Consider the following 20,964-nt stretch of genomic DNA (forward strand, 5'->3'; position numbering starts at 1 on the left):
AATGTTTGTGATTGGGAAATGGTGGTTGAAGTCCCAAGTTCCATAATAAAATCACAAAGGGGCAACCAATGAATTTCAAAGGTGACAGGTTTGGAGTTGATGAAAAGAAGGAACATTTGACACAAGGCCCTAGTAAAGGGTAAAACAAATTGCCCTCTACTGCATTAAAACAAAATACAGAAATTCAGGAGATGGTTGCATTTCTGTATTGTTGGCATAGACATTTAACATCAAATAGCTCTTCCTAGGGGAAAAACAAAATCAGTGTTGGAGTAAAAGAATTAGTATTTGTTTGCTGCCATAAGTCAGTTTTTTACTGGTGTAGCAGAGCAGGCTGAGACCAGCAGAGTCATGGGCTATGTGTTAATAGGTTCACATCCAGTTAGATGGTGCTGAGGCTCCAAAACACATGAAATAACAATGAGGTCCTGAAAGCAAATGCTTCAGAGTGCTCTAATAAAAACTGATTTAAGGCCATGGGACTTCTATGTTTATTACCTCATCAGCCCAATGGTAAGGATTTGAATTATGTCAATGACAACAGCTTGTCACTTGATCTGACCTTACTGCAGTGATTCTCTCTACAATCCTTCTTCTTCATCCTCTCCCATTCATAATAATCCTCTCATCAGCTAACTCACTCTTTTTTATCACACTTACTATTTATTGGCCATAGCTGTGACCCATTAGAAATGAGGCTGTATTGAGTTATTAACACAGCTGTTATCAGGGGTGAGGTCACCTGTATTCCCTTCTCCTACAGTTAGCAACACTATTGATGGGATATTTGTGCACTGGATGAATTTTGCTGTTTAAAAACCCGAACAATAAAATGTATGTCCTTCGTACATTTGTTATACACTTTGTTATACACTTCCATCCTCCAAAATTAGCACGCAGATCCCAGATTCTGTTTTATACACTTTTCCTGGCAAGCTTGATTTTCTGCTACTTATTGGTGTGGTATTCTAGTGACCTCCTGGGAATAGCAAAGGTATTATATACAAAAAAAGAGAAAAACAAGCAGCAAAATAAATGACATGGTGAACTCTTGTTTTACCCCCAAAATCATTAAACTGTTTCATCATATAGATTCATAGTTGTTCAATACTTGCAGAATCTTCTAGATCTCCTTTATTTTATATTGGACCTTTACTCACTTTACCCTCCATTTATTCATATTTTGCCAGATTTATATGACTGTGTGCTGTATACTGTGAAGATTTCCTCTCAGGAGGAATCTACCTACTCTATATTATTTCCTAGTGACACTGTTTTTTTTCTTGTTGTGATGAAATACTGCCTTCTGAAAGAACAGAGGAAAAACTAGTATTTGTATTATGTTTTTCAAATTTCTTTTTTTTGTCTTTTGCAGGTAGTCAATATTTTTTATCAAATTGTTATTGAAATAATATTATTTATTGAATTTTCAGGTGGAGCAAATAATGTCATTGTGATAAAGATGGAAAAGCCTTAATCAGGATAACTAACATTTAATAAAAATAATACCGTAATCTTTAAAAATTGTCAATATTTTCCAGATAAATATATGAAATACCTGTTACATTGAATACTTCAGCAGAAACTGTACATCCTGTAGAAACATACTGTTTTAAATGGAAATATTTTTTCCCAGAAAGCACTGGGTCAGCACTTTTAAATTCATCGGAAAAGAGTGCTTTTTTATTATGGTATTTTGTAATACATATCTAGACAGGGAAAAGAGATTTAACACATGAAAACTCTATCAAATGGGGATAACTACCTGCTTATATTTGGGAAGGAATTTATGTGTTTAATACAGGTAATAAATACACCCACATTTAGAGGCGCTCAGGTTTTGGGTTTGCTCTGCTCCTTCTCTTTGCTTTTGGGAGTTAAGCCTGTGTGGAAATTCTCCATCTTCATTATGGCTCCCCACTAACAAAAATACCCTGCAGGAAATAACGTGCTCCCAGGCTGACATGTGGCACTGAAGTTAATACAACTTTAACTAGATCTGAATTGTACCTGTTCAAGAGAGGGGATTGTAAAACTACACAACCAGCTATCTAAACTTACTTTGTAAAACAAACAAAGGTAAGAAAATGAGAGATCATTAGGAAAATCCAGTTTATAACAGCCTTGTGAGGGCTTGAATCCACTGTCAAAATATTGCACATCACTGGAGGCACCTTAACTGTCTGTGCATATTTTTAGGTCGTAGCTAACCTGAGATAATTGGACTAAAACTAAATTGAATTAGCCCATAATAGTCTGACTAATAGGACACACAGAGGCAGCCACCGTGGCTCACCTAGCCCAGGAATGGCTGAGAGAATTTGCTCATCTTTGTGAGCCCCGGGAAGAAAGTGTCAGCCTTGGTGATCCTCTAAACCAGATGAGGCTTAAATGTATTCTACGAGCAATCCTGTGCTTTCAGAGCAATGCACTGGATGATTCATTTGGGCTTTTTCATTCCTGGACTTTCTGAGAATGGCCTCCCTCTGGCCACCTTCCTAAATCAGTGGGAGACTCCAGCCCAAGACAGCATCTCAGAAGGGTTTTACAGCTTGCACATGACCATGTGTCTTTTGTCAAAGCAGCCAATATTGTGGCATCCAGTGACTTTCTTGTGCCTGGCAGATCTGAAAAACAGGCAGAGGGTACTCAAAAGAAAAGGAACAGATTGAAAGCTGGAGGCTTTTGTGTGTTACTGAGCAAAACAACTTACATCTGTGATGGGCCTGGGTTGAACAACTTACTGTGAGCAGAAGTGCTGAAGTTCACACTTTTTTGTACAAGTATCCCTTTTTAAGAAAATGAAATGCTTATTTGTGGGGAAAAAACCCTTCAATCCTGCCAGCAATCCTGTGGCTCTTGGATTTGCCAGTGAGCAGCACACTGGAAATCTTTTGATAGGAAGTTTCCAAATTGTTTCTCAGAGGGTGTCAGAGTGCATCCAAGTGTTACTGTCACCTACTGGAATGCCAAAGCAGAAAGAATTCCTGACTCCAAGGGTAAAAATCACCTGTTATTGCAGGAAATCCTGGGAAAGCTGTGGCTTTCCCAAACATCAGTTTAAAACCAGGCTGGAGTCCTCTCATTATTCTGACTCAATGTCTCTAGAAATTCTTCCTTCCAAAGGTTGGATATCATCATTTTGGTTTCATTTTCCGCATTATACCTGAATGATTCTTCTTCCTTTTCCATTACTGTTATTTTGTTCTCCAAATGATAACTTTTGTAGGGTGCACGTGAACGTATGTGTGTTTTTAAACATTCTGCTTAATTGGGTATTTAACTAATTATAGGGCAAGAAGCCTGGAGGCTTTGCTTTACTAGTGAGGAGACAATGCAAAATTTAAGCACCATGTACAAAAGTATTTTCTATCATCTTGTTTTTCTTGTTATGGCCAGTAATCTCTTTACATACAGATTGAAATTTATTCTACCACTAATGAAGTCATTAAAAGAGAGTGAGGAGCATTGAAGAGGAGGAGGCACACAGGTTGTTACTAAAATAATGAAAGAAAAATGAGAAAAATAAAAGAAAATCACTATTTTGAAATGCTGCCGGCTGATACAGTAGGATTATGGAGTATGGATTCATTCTGATTTATGGGATAGGAACTCTTTTGCACAAAGTTATCAGACCAACAGGCTGGTATGCAGTCCTCCTTGGAACAGTAGAAAAAGGCATCTCCAAAAGAGGTCATAGACCTCATAGACACCTTTTAGACATTGTCTTAGACACCTGGCTCTGCAGTGGAACAATCACTCTCTGGAGGTGATTCCCTGTCTCAAATGAAAAGCAGGGAGCCTATGTCTGCTTTTGACTAGACATTTAAGATTTGGAAAGCTGAAAGTTCAGCAAAGCTCAACAGAAACACTTAATATTTACCTATACCAGCCTTCCCAGTTGTCAAGTTTTAGATCTTAAATGGTTTAAATTAATGTCACCAGCTCTCAGTTTCTCTGGGAAAGTTCATGTATAAGCAGGCAAGTTTAGATCCTAAAAGATTATTCCTATTTTCCACAAAGTGCCTACTTACATAATATAGTATCACACTGGGAGAATGTGTGGAAATGATCCTCCTGTGCTTTTTGCCTGAGAGCACTGCAAGGGAATTTATGCCACTGCCCAATGCTCTGCTGCAAAAAAACCTGTTATTGCAGACAACTTATCAAGGGGAAACCCCCGAGTAAGACTTTTATAGCACTCTGCTGGAGATTTGCCACCAATCTGCTCTAGCAATATGATCCCACACCAGAAGTATCCCCCCCTTCTGATTCTTTTTCCTTTTCTGATCATATCTTTGTCAAAGAAAAGGAAAAACCCTGTAATGGACCGCAGTGGGGAAAAAAGCAGTTTCAATTTAATTATTCATAATGCAATTTTGCAGCAGCTATATCATGTGTTAGCTCAATTTTTAACTGCTTTTAAAATGGAGACAAGGATATGCACTTATAATATCCTTGTCTCCACTTTTGCTGGGGGTGTCTCTGTGGATGGGAGATGCCTGAGAGGTCTTGGCTGAATCTGTATTCCTAGAAATAATTCTTTCATCACTTGAATGAGTTACCCCGAGCTGAGCTGATGTGATTCTCCCTCTGTTCCTGTGCATTTACTGAACTGGTGCCACTGGACAACAAGGAAGAGATCCATGCAGTCTGTGAAAAACTCAAGGAGGTCAGAGCCTGAAAGTGCTGAGGAGGCTGCAGCTTCTCTGTCTTCAGTCAAAGGAAAAATTGAAGGACAAAGTACAAGGTTTATATCCTCAATTTGTGAACTCAACTTTCAGCACCACCTCAGACTGACAGCTTCAGACACTCTGTTACTGCTTCTGGCCTTCAAATTACAGGTGTAAAATGAGAATTGTAAAGATGAGGGTTGGCTCCATCTCACTATTTTTATCTGGTTTCATTTTTGGATTAAGAGTTTCCTCTTTGTTGATATTTGTAGCCTTGCATATGCATATATACTCCATGTTGCCTTGCAGATTTATTTAATAAAGTAAGATTATTATTAAGCATTTAATATCCAATCCTATGGGGTTTTTTTCAATATTTCAGTGTCTGTGAAATATATCTCTGAGAATTATATGGATGGACCTCTTCTACTTAAAGCTTATGACTTCAACTCTGCTCAGCCTATCTGTGTATGCTAATATATAATTAATATTATGCATTTCTTGGAATCACAGCAGTAACACTGCAAAATGTTCTTGGATCTGCAGAATATGGGTGCAAATGCTGTGCCTCTTTAAATTGTCCTTTCCAGAAATTTTATTTTGCAGTTACAGTTTGTGTGTACACCTTGGACTTATTTGGTGCTTTCAGAAATCTTTAGATCAAGAGGTCCTTTTCATCTTTCCAAAAACTGCATTCATCACTTTATCTCAGGGATATAAAATAGAAACTTCCCCATCAACAGCATCCAAACAAACATGTGAGCAGATTGCTAAGCTGCAGCTCCCAACAGGGATGGCAAAGCTGTGTTACAGAGATGTTGTGATTGCCAGAGGGTAAAACAGTCAAGTAGAGAGCAGAACGTGTGTAAGGTGTATCAGCCAGGTCACTTCAGATGAGGAAATAAACTGTGTGCGCAGCATCTGGGTTTTTTTTTTTGTACTGGCTTCTCTTTACTGATAAACACAGAGAGGGCCACCATCAGTGCCCTATCTAGACCAACATGAGCTGCAGATTTTTGCTGCATCTCGATTTGTGTTCTGGAACTGGTTTGTAGCAGAGATGCTCCTGTCACAGTCCTGTCTATCCACATCCCTAGAAGATAAGCCCTTACTCAGTCGAGTGTTTCACTAGAAATATTTTTGTCTTTCCAGGGAAAATTCCTTCCTTTAAGGTCCCACTCACCATTCTTAGAAGTGTACTAATACAGGTCTCAGCTTAGAAACTTAGATATTAAAAAGATTGTGTTTTTTCCAAAGGATTCACTGTACAGAAAAGACAAACCGTGAACTAATAAGCAGGAGTCTAATGGTGAATTCTCAGCTGGATTAAACACTGGCGTAGCTCAGGGGCCAAAAATTGGGTAGGATAGACTGAGGCAGTGCAAAAGCAGGACAACAAATGGAAGTGAAATGCCAAGACTAATCTTGTCCACATTTTGTATTGACATGATGCCCAAGAGTTGGGAACACTAAAAAAGTGTACAAACAAAAAAGTGACACTAAACCAGGAGCAGTGATCGATACTAACAAGGCAAGAAACTGGATCAACGTTGACCTTGAAAAATTACACCACTTCTTTTTTCCAAATTACTTCTGAAGTCTTTTATGGGAATGGAAAAGGACGTGTAAACCCTGGAGAGGCAGGGAGCCTAATTAACATTGGGAATTTCAAAGTGCAGACTGAAAGCTTCCAAATACCAGGACAGAGGTAATATCAATGAAACACTTGTCTATGTGATGATCCATCACTGCTTAGAAAACATTGTGCTGGATGGATGACAGCAAAGAGGGAAAAACAGTGAGAAAATGAAATATATGGATAAACAGCACAAACTGAGGATGTCAGTGAGAGAACTGTTGAATGGGGACACAGAATCCGTGAGCTTTGGTGTTGATAGCTTTGCAGGAAAAAAACCCTCTTAATATATCTGGTAACAGGTAGAAATTAAAAATGTCTGAGTAATATAAAATTAAATGAAAGAAACAGGAAATCAAGCTGAGACCACCAACTGGCATGGAAATTCTCTGTGCACATGGTTCCAGGTTGTGCCTGTAATTGCAGTCAGTGTTAGTTTTGGTGATTTTTCTGTCATTTGTTCCTGCTTTCAAAGAAGCAGGTAAGAACCACCTGTGTATATTATATTCAGCTAAAGCTGGCCAGAGGATAATTTGACTTTTCAACAGCTTTCCAGACATAAATGTTTATATTCAATCTGCACTGGAATAAAACCTAATGCCCTGGTACATTTTTGCAAAATGGATTTCATTTTAAAATCAGAACGGTTCAGTTAAAATCTCTGAGTAAATGAAAACTATAGCATATCAGAAATTTTATTGTGGGACAATGTTGAAACAGGAATCTTGAAAGAGACTTTTTGGGTTATCCAACTTATGTGCTATCACAGTCAATGGGTTGTACAGCATTATCCAAAACCAAAAAAGTGCTCTGTTTTCAAAGCAATTTTTCCAGACTGAGGATGTTATAATCATTATTCTAATATTTTGAATGAGTCTTCTGATCTCCAACTTGCCTTATTTACCAGCCAGTTCATCCTATTTATTCTTTTATCTGTACACACCCCTAGATTTCCTGCCTCTGTGTTTTCTCATCAAAGGTAAAAACTCTTTGCTCTGCCAACAAGCCAGGAGCTATTTATATCTTATAAAACAGGCTAGCTGAATTTATATGAAGTCACAAAAATTACTTACAAATGGCATATTTAGACTCAGGGAGGGATTTTGGAGGGATCCAACAGGAACATGAGCTCCCAGAGCTGTTCAAAAGATCATGTGTGTTCTGTGAATAGGCCTGAGTTTCTGTCAGTGACAATGTCTCTGCACTGCCCTGTAATTTTAAGCCCCATATCTAGTAGATATTCCCCTTTTAGAAAATATTTACATTTCTTTTCTTATCTCACTCTCTAAGCAATTTGCTGCTGGATCTGGGGGGTTTATATGCAAGTGTCTGCACTTCTCTAATGTTTGGCAAGCTCCAGTTCTGCCTTGTGGTGGACAAAAAATGCTGCATTTATTTGCCACAGGTGACAAGTAAATGTCTACCTGACAATGTTGTGACATCTTTTCAGAGATATTTATTTGGAGAAACAGTAAGTTGCTTTCCCACCCGAAGAAACCATGCTTATCTAGAAATATCCATAATGATCCTCCTCATCATCATCACATGAAACCAATGCTCTATCCACTTTATAGACCTCAAATAAAATACTGTTCAATTGTTAATCTGATCTCTGATTATTTAGTGGCAGTAAACCACTGGAGTGACTTCCAGTGAGTTTATCTGTGTATTTTTTCTGCTGGGAAGTTTTTCTCAGATCAGCTGCAAATGCATTCCTTGTTTTTCTGTGATCAGTTCCTTGCCATTACTCTTTATTTTTTGTTCACAATAAAATATTTGAAATTTCATCTTAATTTGTGCTTTACATACTGCCTCAATCTAGCTGCTTGGGTTTCAAAAGCAGTAAAAAACCAACAATTCCAGTTCCTTTCAAAGAATAAGGATATTTATGGTGAGATCTTTTGTTAAACCACCTGGTACAACTTGAAGAAAAAGATGAGAATTAAGACATGTGGGGCCTTCCTTAGTTCTGCTGTATCTCTTCTTTCCACTGCTAAAAAATTCTCAGAAAATTTTAAGGCATGGTATAGTAATTAATGCCTAAGTAATAAGCTAGCCTACAAATCATATTGCTGGGCTGTAATGTAGGCTCATATTATTATCCCAAACTTTGGTCTCAATTTTAAAAAGCGTCTTTTGTACAGTGAATATGTTTGATGGTCAAAAGGGGGACAACTGTGTTATTGTTAATAGGAACAAAAAAATATAATTTGTTAATGTGACCTAAAATTAAAATAACATTTTTTCAGCAGGATCAGAAAACAACTCAATGTCAAATAACTGTAAAGAATGAGAACTTTAAGTTTTACTTGAGTACCAAGACGTGTGTGTCCTGTTATGGAGGCAGATTTACCTGTGGTATGTTAAGACAAATTTTACAAAATACACATATTATACACTTTTAAAATTTTTCTAGTACCTGGGAAAATGTTTACTGAAAGTAGTAACTTCTGAAGAACAAAGCTAGAATGCTGACCACTTAGAAAAGAACTAATATAAAAAAATTCAGAAATGTAACGTAGATTATATTGGTATGATGCTCTGAAAAGTCTAGAATAAGAACTGGAGCTGATTAATTTCTGTGTTAACTAAAATTGTGATGAAATCTAAGGATTATTGCATCCAAAGCACTGGGTAATACCGTGTCTAAGGGACCTGTCTCTTCCCTAAACCAGCTCTCTGTGTTACAGAGCTTTGTAAACTTTCCTGGGTCATTAACCACATCTACATTGAAGGTGAAGTGAACACTGCACAGCATTTCTTCCCTGCTGCTGATTTAATGCCCTTTCACCCCAAAATCTCCTTGTGGGGACCAGGGCAGAGAGATACCTGTCACAGAACTGTGGCATGGGGAGCATCCTGACCCTCTGAAACCTGTGGAACCCTTCCACCAATCCACCTCAAGGGCTTGGCATCATTTCCCTCTCCTCTTTGTTGAGTCATTAAAAGACAAAGAAGAGCAGCTGCTGCTGTAGACATAAAAGTTGACAAATTTACAGTAGGTGATGCCACCTGTGCCTGCCTAATTTGATCACAGCTCAAACAATCTGCCATCCATTTACAGATGAAGAGCATGTTCATGTTGAAGGGTATGGGGATATTAAGAGAGATGGGACCACTGGGAGACGTCTTAAAACAGGATTTATTGCCTCAGTCTCAGGGAGTGGGACATCTTCACCGTATATGCCAGGAGTTCGTGGTCAGTGGTCCTCAGTGGTCACAAGATCACAGCTTACAAGGTCTTTTCAAGGTTAATTAGCCAATAAAATATGGCTACAAAGAATGTTTTTACTACCACACCAATCCCTAATTTGTATTACTTACAAATGTATTATTGCTTCATGCTGCAGTGTGGACCTTTTTAACCAATCATCTAATGACACACAAACTTACAGAACTACACCTTGAAACTTCTTATTACCTTTATAGCTACTTCTATATCTGACACTTTAAACTCTAAAACTTTTGACTACCTATCTGTGTCTCTATCTATATCACAAACCCACCTTTTTGCTGATGGTCTCTAGATCTGGAAGCCTTTTCCAAGGTCTCAAGTTGAACCCTGTATTCATTTTGATATTTAGGCCTGCATGCACAGGGTTTTGAGAATTTTCTGTGCCTGGAATTCCCACAGAAGAGCATCTCAAGGCGACTCAGGAGCAGGAGGGTGAGGAAGCAGAGAGGGAGCAGTTTGCTCAAAAAGCCTCTTGGCTAAAAAGGAAGTTCACAGAATACGGCTGGTGGACATGAAAAGCCCTTTCCCTGCTTTTATGTGGAGCGGGGGGAAAAAATGTGGTAAACAGCTAACAAACACCATATCCAAGGCTTTGGTGCCAGATGGATTCATCTGCACGCTGTTCTGATCCATCTGTAGTGAATGCTCCTTGCCAGTTCTTTCCTTCCAGACTGTTGTGTGTGGGTGCTGGCAGTGGTCAGATTTTAGCCTTCAGGCACTGCTAGGGTCTGTGTGAAAGACAAACGAGCAACTCTCTCATTCTAGCCTAGGAAAATCCTGAGGGGGAATCCATAACAATCCTTGGGAAGCGAAAAACCATCAGCAAGTGGTGTTTTTCCAACTTGTTACTGGCAAGGATGTTTACAAAGAAGTGTAAGCTCTAACGACCAATAATATGGATTGTACTGAAGTACTGTATAAAAAGAAGATTTAGAGGAATAAAGATTGCTCTCATTTTTGCTCTTTGCTGAGAGTCATGTCATTATTTCCACGGTGTCCATAAAATAATAATGACAGTTTGGGAGGCCATGCCAGGGCAGGAAAAAGCTCCTTTGTTGTACAGGTAGATGTGCATTTTCTGCTGGTGCCTCATGGACTCACCTACACAGCCTCCTCTCCACTTCTCCTACAGAATTATGTCAGTATAATTACCTTTGTTTATCACCCTGATTCCGTATGACGGCTGCGCTTCCGAATTCCAAATATCCACGTGATCTTAGGTTTATTATTGTGCAAGATTTCTCATAAAATATTCAGTTCAACTTTAATAAAAAAGTGTCACAGTCCAGAAAAGAGGGCTAAATATACTTGAGACTCTTACAAAACTTATGGTAGGAAGGCAGTAGACTGTAAATGTCACAATGTCACCTAAAAATGTTTGTAGAAAAATACTTCAGTCGAATCTAGGTATAATTTTCCTGTCTTACAAAGGATAAAGGATCACTCATATTTAGGCAACAGTAGAATTTTTTTTTTTTTTTGGGGGGGGGGAGGGGGGGCTTGGGGTTTTATTTTTATTTTGGTTGTTTAGCTTTCTTTCTTTTTTTTTTTTTTTCCCAGTGAACAATATCTCACCACAGATAAAAATATGGGGAAAGTTTTGGTTTTTTTCCAGTAGATGTAGTTACTCCACATTGACCTCTGGATTTTTTCTTTTCTATTTTTTTTTTTTCATAATGGTCAAAAAAACTCTAACTATCCTACTTTAATTTGTGGTGAACTTCTCTAAAATTGATCTCATGGAAGTTTTCTCATTTCTTTATTGTAATGAGAATTAAGCAACTTTGGACATAAAAAAGGTTGATTAATAACTAATAAGTATTTTTAAGAGATGCAGTTTAGTGAGCTTTGATTTTAGTAGATATTTTTTCTCACATTGGTTTTTGAAAATGTTTGATGCTTGGGTTTTTGTTTATAATTTATGTGCTTTTTTTTTTTTTTTTCCAGGGTTGCTTATTCTTATAATTTAAACTTACAGTGCCTAATTAGATGGGTCAAGATTTAAATCAGACTTTTAGCTTTGACCTGTATTTGATGTATTAATTATAAGGTTACAGAACACTTTTTTTTTTTTTTTTTTCTTTTTTTTTTTTTTCTTTTTTTTTTTTTTACTTGTATGATCACTATTCGCTGTAGCTCTTCAGAGTTTGTGGAGTCCTGTGAAATCAGTCAGACCTTTTTTTTTACTATTTTAACTGAAGCTCTATCTCACCCAGCCAGGAAAACTCATCAGTGTGGGTTTTGACTGATATTTTGAAACTAGTCACACTTAAAGGCTAAAACACATAAAGATTATTCTCAGTAAGCTAAGAAGGTATAAGTAATATTATATTTTCTACACTATTTTAATATTGCCCTTTTGTAGTTTGTCATAAAGCATCATATAATGAGTAAAATTATTCTGATGTATGGGTTATGTTACAAAAGCATCCCCTCTCTTTGAACCCCCTCTTTTCATAGTCCTGCTGGCCCAGAAGTGTATTCCTAATGAATGAATAAACTAAAGAAGCAACTTCTTAATTCATTTCAGACCATCTTTCTTCAGGGGATACGATTGTAAATGAATAGATCTAAGACTAAGAAAAATAAAGAATCACTAAAGTTACTCTTCAAAGCCCATTTACATCTCTTGTGTATTTTTATGTTAATGTCTCTTTTGTTTCTCTTTTTCTGTTTCCACTGAAAGCTAAACCCATAAACTAAATCTTTAAAAATCTTAACAGGCAAATGTGTCAAAACATCAAAAAATCTTTGAAAGTATTTTTGAAATCTGAAAGAACCTGAAACAGAAATTAAAGTTTAAAATGGCACAGTGCCATTCAGTGATAGTAGGAGGTGTATGTTTGGAAAGGCTGAATCATGGGTGCTATTTATATACATGTACATATATATATATTTATATATATCTGTATGGGTGTTATATATTCTACAATAAGAATATTTAACAGGACAGATTCAATCAGAAAAAAATAGGAAAATTCAGAGAACCAAATGAGGAGAAATGCAGGACTTTTATTTAAGGTCAGATATTGAAGGAGTTGTCTCACAGATTTTAATTTGCACACAACGGTGATAACCTGCAGCTTAAAAAAGCTTTTTGTACACTTTATTCTGTAAATAAGCATTTGAGGGCAAGGTAAATCCAAAAGAATCTGTAAGACAATATCTGATGAATTAACTATTTTGAATATTTTAAGAAATGGGGAGAGAAAAAGTAAAGGGAGAATATTTTCCTTTTTTTCTCATGTGACTATTTTGCAGCTGACATTTGTTTAAATCTATAATATTTTGGGAAAAACATACAAAAATGAAAAATTAGAAAAATACCCCCTTTGACATGCAAATTTTTAGACTTTTCCAGTGTTTTTTTGTCAGTTACAGAACATTAAAAATTACTTTCTGTAATCCTACTTTGGTTTAAGCAGAAATATCATCTTTGTTTTCACTATCAAAATAAATTAAAATACCAGATCAGCACAGTACTTTGGGTTTTTTTCTCTTTGATCAAGGTCTTGGATGTCAGGTCATTAACTTCATGAACTAAACTTTTGCCAAGCAATAGTATTTTCTGAATTGCCATGGAGTAAAAGATGGGAAACATCTTTTAAGAAGATGGACTTTGGGTTAAAACCCCTGAGAAGAAATTTTTCCTAACCCTCCTCACCCGTTCACTCACAGCAGTTGTCTCCAGGAAAAGATTTTCATGTTGTGGATCAAACTGCTCCTCCTTCTTTGAGTGCACATCAACTTAAAGTACTTATGTGATGTATCTGGAATTCAGGTGTGTGATACCAAGAAGGATCTGTGTGGTGCAGGATGCTCAAACCTCAGACACCCAGTCTTTATTCAGGGTGTGATAGCTCTGTCTCCACTCTCTGAGTCAGTCACAGAGTAGTTACACAGAAGGAGCAAAGGAAAATCTAAAACTCTTTCTGAGACTATCTATTATTAACGTGTCCTGGAAGGTTCAGTATGTATGATGGCATGTGCTACAAGGAGAGAGATTAGTTTTTCTTTCATATCCAGTTGGACGTGTGCTAAAATTTGGATTATTTTTATTTTAAACCTTTAACCACAGCTACAAGCTGTGCAGTTATCCTGATTAACTGCAGCAGCAAACTGGGGCTGCAAACCCCTCTTTGCACAGCCCAGCTCCTGGCATGCTGCACAGGCTAATGAGAAAAATAACAGAAGCTTCACAATTATTTTCTTCCTCTCTGGCACTGGCTGGAAGCAGAGTTAATTGTTATTCTTTCTCCAGGGTAACTGTCAGCCCTTCACTCGTGGCTGAAGTTGCTATTTCCTGAGATAATGGAAACAAACAGGGACCGGGGTTTACAGAAATTTGTATTTGTCAAGTGTTCAAAGGCACTTCACCTGGTGTCTGCTGGGGACACAGAGATGGGGAAGAGGCTGCTTTGTTAACCTCATTTTCTCTGCTGAGTGGACTGTGTGTTTTACAAATCCTTGTCAAGCCTTGGGTACTCATGTGTCTGTACACAGCTGCCACGAGGCCTTTCTGCTCTCATGTGTTTTTTGCTGCCTGCTGTCAGTTTATCCCATTGCCCTGGCCAGGGCTCTGCAGGATGTCAGGTCAGAGTTCCCCCACAGTCCATCCCTACCTTAAAATTCAAGAGCCTCTCCAAACACCCTCACATATCTGTTTGCCCGTTTAGGAGAAAAAACAGAAAAAGTTTTCAGAGATCTGCTCTGAATTAATCCCACTTAACTTCAAGCTCATCATCCTATTGCTCGTGGCTTTCTCTGTATGTAATGAAAGGAGCTGAAAACTCCACAGGAAAACAAACATTCCTGTGCTAACTGCCAGGGGTCTTCTCCTGTCTCGCTTGGTGTCATTGTGTGACCCTGAATTAGAAAATTAATCACCACAGAGTGGCTGCGACAGTGAATTTTTGAGGGTGATTTATTTATATATTTTTATTTCTATTCTTAGTCTCTAAAGTGCCCTGACTCCTATTTCCATGGTCTGCTAAAATACTGTAATTGTCACTACCTCATGTTCTAGTGTGTATGAAAATGCACAATATATGCTTGTATGCATAACTATGCAATTTGCTAATCAGCTGTAGTCAGACAGGGTTTCAAATTGTGACCCAAAAAATAATGTTAATATTTAACAACATAATTATTTTTCTTAATAATTTAAACTCAGACTGTAATTTCTCCAATAGTTACAGCTTCTTCGTAGCTGTGTCTCTTTGAAAATCCACTGAACACAATTTATGGGTTGGCAAACAGTTTCCAAGACCACATTTGTAATTTGCACTAGGTAATAATTATTAAAATAATTATTATGTACAAATAAGTTTCCAAAAAGTGACTTTTTGTTTGTTTCTCCTGATTCTGCTCTCTCTGTAATGTATATTCCAACTGTATTTCTCTCCTGTGGCTGTTTTGCAATGATTAATTCCTCAGATCTTGCAATTACACTTGAGGATACAATGTCTTTCCTTATTGTGGGATTTATTTAATTGTCAGAGACTTTACTTTTTTCTGTATATTTTATTCTTCATTTTTTTTACTTCCTTATTTTACATCATGAAATATTCTGATGGAATTACTTTCAGAAATAAATGACAGGTAGAACACAAAATGCTGTCTTTTTGTAGATTCCAGGGAGAGGTACAAAAAGCTGACAAATTGTCTTTCTCATAATGACATTTTCGGCAGAGCTGAAGACCAGAACAGTTCAGATCTGACCAATGGATAAACACATTTTCCATAACAGATCAAACAATTCTTGACTATTTTGAGTGGAAACAGTCACTTACATGGTGACCTTAATCCTCATAATTTATGAAAACTAAAATGTAATTAGCTCTGAGCAATGAATGGTTGATTAAAAAATAAAAAAATCCCAAAACAGAGTGACCTTGGCATTTAGTATAATAGGATTTTGTAGAACAGCTCACTCTGATTTTTTTATCTCACATTCTCCTATCTCAATGACATCATTTGCCACAAATGAAGTAGAAATTATCGCATTCTTTTGTTTACAGCAAACTTTGTTAGCAAGGGTCAGAGACCAGTGCATTGTGTAAGGCACTCAGCTTAGATGATTATTTTTGTAACAAGTCAGAAGAGAATATTTCAGGTGTATAAACACAGGAGTTGCCTCCTGCCTCTCAGGTGTGAGATTTTGAGTCCCTGTGCCCTGGCTGAAGGAAGGTTCCTGATTAAAGGTTGGGGAAGTGGAAGTCAAGGAGCTGGTGTGTTCATGTGGGGTCAAAAAGAGAACCAGGGTAGCGATATTTCTTCAGCACCAGAGGCTGACTGAGACCCTTGGACTGAGGAGAAAGTAGGAAGAGAGTTGTAATTATCAGAACAAAATATTTCAGAGGAATGATTTAACAGTAATGTATCAAATCTCTATAGAATCAGAGAATCATAAAATCATAGAATGGCTCTGGTTGGAAGGGATCTTCAGGATCATCCAGTTCCAACCCTGCTGGCAGAGCAGGGACAACAACTTCTATCCCAGGTTGCTCCAAGCCCTGTCCAACCTGGCCTTGGAAACTTCCAGAAACATCTGGGGCAGCCACAGCTGCTCTGAGCAACCTGTAAGGAATTTTTTTCCCTAATATATAATCTAACCCTACCCTCTTTCAGTTTAAATCCATTGCCTCTTCTTCTGTCTCTCCACACTCTTGCAAAAAGTCCCTCTCCAACTTTCTTGCCGTTCCTTCAGGCACTGAGAGGCCACAATTAGGGCACCTTGGAGCTTCTGTTCTCCAGGCTGAACAACCCCAGCTCTCTCATCCTTTCCTTACAGCAGAGCTGCTCCATCCCTCTGATCACCTGAATCCTCTGGATTCACGCCAGCAGCTCCAGGTCCTTCCTGTGCTGTGCCCCAGGGCTGGAGGCAGCTCTGCAGGTGGGCTCTGAGCACAGAATCCCCTCCCTCGACCTGCCCACACAGCCCTGGGTGCAGCCCAGGACACAACTGGGGCTTTCTGGGCTGTGAGAGGAGTGGCTGGGTCATATCCAGCCCCGCACCCACCAGCACCCCCAAGTCCTTCTTCCTAGGGCTGCTAAATTTGCTCACCCCCTGTCTTGGTTTGGAAAGACAGGTGTCCACCAGGGAAAGCTGGAGCTCCCCTTGGAATGGAGAATGTAAACCCTCTCCCTCCAAATTATTGTAATTTTGCAATTAAGGGGCTTTCATGCAAAGATATGGGAATAGGAATAACAGTTCTTTACTAGGAATATAAAAATACAAATGTAGTAGTACAAAAAAACCAAGCAAACAAAAAATCCTAGAAACACTGACAGAGTCAGAACACAGCCTGACACCCTGTTGGTCAGGGTGCTGGTAGCAGTCCAGTCCAGCCCTCCTGCAGTGACAGATGTGGTTCTGTTGAAGCAGAGATGATCCTGCAGAAGGGTGTAGTTTCCTCTGAAGGCCCAGTGGTGGTGAGATGGGTCAGCTCCTCCTCTGGGAATGCAGTGCACACAGGCTGTGCTGGGCTCTGAATGCCAGGGTTTATCCAGGTGGGAATGCAGTGCACACAGGCTGTACTGGGCTCTGAATGCCAGGGTTTATCCAGGTGGGAATGCAGAGCACACAGGCTGTGCTGGGCTCTGAATTCCAGGGTTTATCCAGGTGGGAATGCAGTGCACACAGGCTGTGCTGGGCTCTGAATGCCAGGGTTTATCCAGGTGGGAATGCAGTGCACACAGGCTGTGCTGGGCTCTGAATGCCAGGGTTTATCCAGGTGGGAATGCAGTGCACACAGGCTGTGCTGGGCTCTGAATGCCAGGGTTTATCCAGGTGGGAATGCCGGGCTCCTCCCCTGGGTGCAACATCTCCCATGGATGATGGAATTGGATCAGCCCTGCAGGGAGCCTCGATGGCCCATGGACAGCAGAGATCCCCTGGAGGGAGGATGGGTCCTGGAAGGGATAAAGAACCCTGCCCCAGCTGGGTTTAACAGCTGCCCATTAACAGAAGGCCCCCAGCCCCTCCTCCCTGGCGTTATGAGGAAAGGGTTATACAAGAGATAAAGAAAAACACCTTCCCAAGTGGTTTCAACAGATGGCAATAGAATAAACACTTTTGGTTACATATTGCAACCCAAGACACCCCAGCCTGTGCTGACACTGGGCCTCACCCCAGCCCGGGTGCAGCACCTTGCCCTGGCCTTGTTGAGCCTCATGAGATTCCTGAAGAATTCACTTCCAACAAGCAGCAGACTGGTTTATGAGGCAAAGGCTGGTTACATCCCTGAATTGTTTAGATTCTAAGCCATGCATAAGTCCATGTGAAGAATAATAGATTTTAGTCAGGTCCTGAGAATTCTCTCAGGCAGATTTTCACTTTTTCTGGGTAGTATATGTGCAATATTCCCCGCCAGCCACTGCACAATATTTATAAACCTGTTTTGTCATTAATGATATTTTAGATTTGTCTCCAGATGTGCTGTTTTCCTACTCAAAAAGCATCCTTACTTAGATGAAACACTCTTTATGAAAGAAATCAAATGGCACTAAGGGAGTTCTCTATATGAGCCATGACTCCTAAGGCTCCAGGTCTTCAACACATAAATTTTAATTGGCTTATGTTGCCTTGTGTTGCCAAGAACTTTCTGCTGATATAAAGATCATTTTTTTTTTAAACTCTGGACTTATCCCCAAATGTAAAAGCGTTATTTGAGTTTAGTGTTTAGAATCCACAACACAAACAAATAAAATGCTACCACAAAACTTTAAAAGAGCCAGATCAGTACAAATCTTTTTATTGTGTCAAAGTCTTTTTTATTGTTTTGTTGTTGTTGTTTGTTTTTGTTTTTGGTTTTTTTTTTTCTTTTAACTACATGCTGCCTGAAATTTATTGGCAAACAGAGGAGAATAAAAAGATTTAGGTTAATGATAAAAAAAACCAGATAAATTACATAATAAAGTAAATGATAAATAGTAAAAAATATATAACAAGTCAATTACAAAAGATAACCAACCCCTTTTTTTTTTTAATTAGAGTGGAAAGAAAAATTAGTGGATTTTCATAAGAACATACAGATTAACATTTCCAAAGGGAAAGTCTTTAAAAGGATTAGATGTGCATACTCACAGGTGAATTAGCTGCTGTGAATATAAAATGTCAGCTCTGTTCAAAACTGTAATACCAAGAATATTGAACAAAAACTCTTGTCCCTTAACACAGAAAGAAGTCTGAAAGCATCAATTTTAGCAGAAGCCAAAGAACAAACACAGCTCAGAGAGTAATTAATTATAGAAATGGGATCATCCAAGAATTCCCTCTGTACATCTTACAAGGAAAATGAGAGAAGAGTTTCCATAGACCATATCCAATTCAAAAACCAACCTCTCTGGGAAGCAGGGGACTCTATTATATTTTAATAATCTAGAGGGACAAAAGTAAGTGCAGATAATATTCTAGTAAATTCCCAGAGAAGGAAATTTTGAGGAAAACATTCCATTTCTCTGGGTTTTAGTGCTGAAGTTCTTCAATGTGTGAGTCCATCTGAAGAAGGAAGCACAAAGGGACATTCAGGGACAGACAGAGGGATAAAGCAGTAAGGAAAATCAGAATTCTTAGCTGAAGGAAGCACGATACAGACCCTACCACACGCTGCCATCACTCCCTTTTGGAGTTAATGTGGAGATAACTGCATCAATGTCTGTGCTACATCCCCTGCTAAGCACAAGTGCAAGGTGCCAAGGGCTCTGCAAAAAGAGTGGTTTTCCAGAGATTTTCTTGCAAAACTAGCAATTCTAAGGATGAATCACCTGATCCATTCTTTACAACTCTATTAAGATATCATCATCAAGAATTTATTTTTCCTTGCGTAATTTATTAAGAGAAAATTCAGACTCAGATATCCTCTTCTCCTGAAAAAAGGTTTAGACCAAAAGTAGCAGCCATGGAATATCCCATTTAGACTTTGACCCTTAACTCTATAAAGCATACTCTTTGATTAACCATGTGTATGTTCTGCTTGTTCTCCTGATAACTAATTCTTGAATCTGGTTTCCCCATCACCTGTGGCATTTCTACTCTGATTTATGCACTGTATCTTTTTTGTCACAGTCACTGGAGCTTTTGAAGGAAGGAGGCACAGAACTGAAATATTGCTCTTTCAGTCAGGAGGCAGACCCTGAAAAAAAAATGTATGAAGCTTAAAAAGGTAATTGAGGTTTTGTTGTTTTGGCTTTTTTTTTTTTTTTTTCCCTTTTCCCTTCTGCTTTCTCAAGCCCTAAAGCATAACAATTTCAAGGTTTTATTTAAACTGCTTAATGACATGATTCCAGAAGCTATGGCTGTTAATTGCCAGATTCACAATAAAAATCACAAAACACAGCAACCCTAAATAATAGATTCACTTTCTTTCCACATACTTGTGTGATTTAGAGGAGGTAGGATGGGAAAAAATGAGTTTTCATTTCACTTAAGTAACAGTTGTGAAAGTAACTTGTGAAAATCAGCTGAAGCTGTTGGAGAGAGCATGAAATGAACATTTCCAGAATACAAAGATAGAGAGAATTTTTGTATTATAGCAATTGCTGTATATCACAGGAAATGAGATATTTTGTCCCAGCAGAGAGCAATCTGATTGTGTAAGGCACTCAAGGTGACAAGAGTGATAATAAAACCTCTCATGACAAATTAGCAACTGCAATATTGTATCAGCTCATCTGCAGCACCAAGGCTGCAGAAGCTAAAGTACAAATATACGTGTGTACATTAGATGTGCCATTAGCACTGCTTTCACTGAGCTCCCTTTCTGAATCACAGCAGTCTCCCTGACACCTCTGTATTCATCTCAGCTGGATACAGAAACAGAAAAATACTCAGCAGAATACACTCCTGAGATCCCATTTGACTCCTTAATCACACAAACGCAGTGAGGGGAAACTGAGGTGGGAAAGGAAAGCCACCAGGCTGTTCAGACATGATTTGCTCTTTGTGAAAACACTTTGGTTGTCTCTAATCACCTCTCTGTCATCCACATATCTTGACGTGTCCTCCAGGTGCATCTTACCAGGCACAGAGGTGAGGCTGACTGGTGAATAATTCCCAGGCTCCTTCTTTTACCCCTTTAAAAAAGTGGTTGTGATGTATGGTCAGTCAGTGGAACAGGCTGCCCAGAGAAGGGGTGGGATCACCACCCCTGGAAATGTTCCAAAGGCACGTGTGTGTGGCATTTGGGAATGTGGTTTGATGGTGAATGTGATGCTCATTTACTGGGAGATGGAGGTACAATCTTTTTTGTCTTCCCTTTCTGACTAATGTATTAGTAAGGCATAGCTCCACTTTAGGGTACAGACCCTGTTTATCCAAATGTGTCAATACACTGAAGAATAATTTTGCCTTCTGTTTTTCTCCCAGATCCTAATTCCTTGGCCTTTCATTCACTGTGTGTTGCCTCATCTGGTTTTGA

This window comes from Prinia subflava, chromosome 7 (genome assembly GCF_021018805.1).
Source record: "Prinia subflava isolate CZ2003 ecotype Zambia chromosome 7, Cam_Psub_1.2, whole genome shotgun sequence".
Lineage (NCBI taxonomy): Eukaryota > Metazoa > Chordata > Aves > Passeriformes > Cisticolidae > Prinia > Prinia subflava.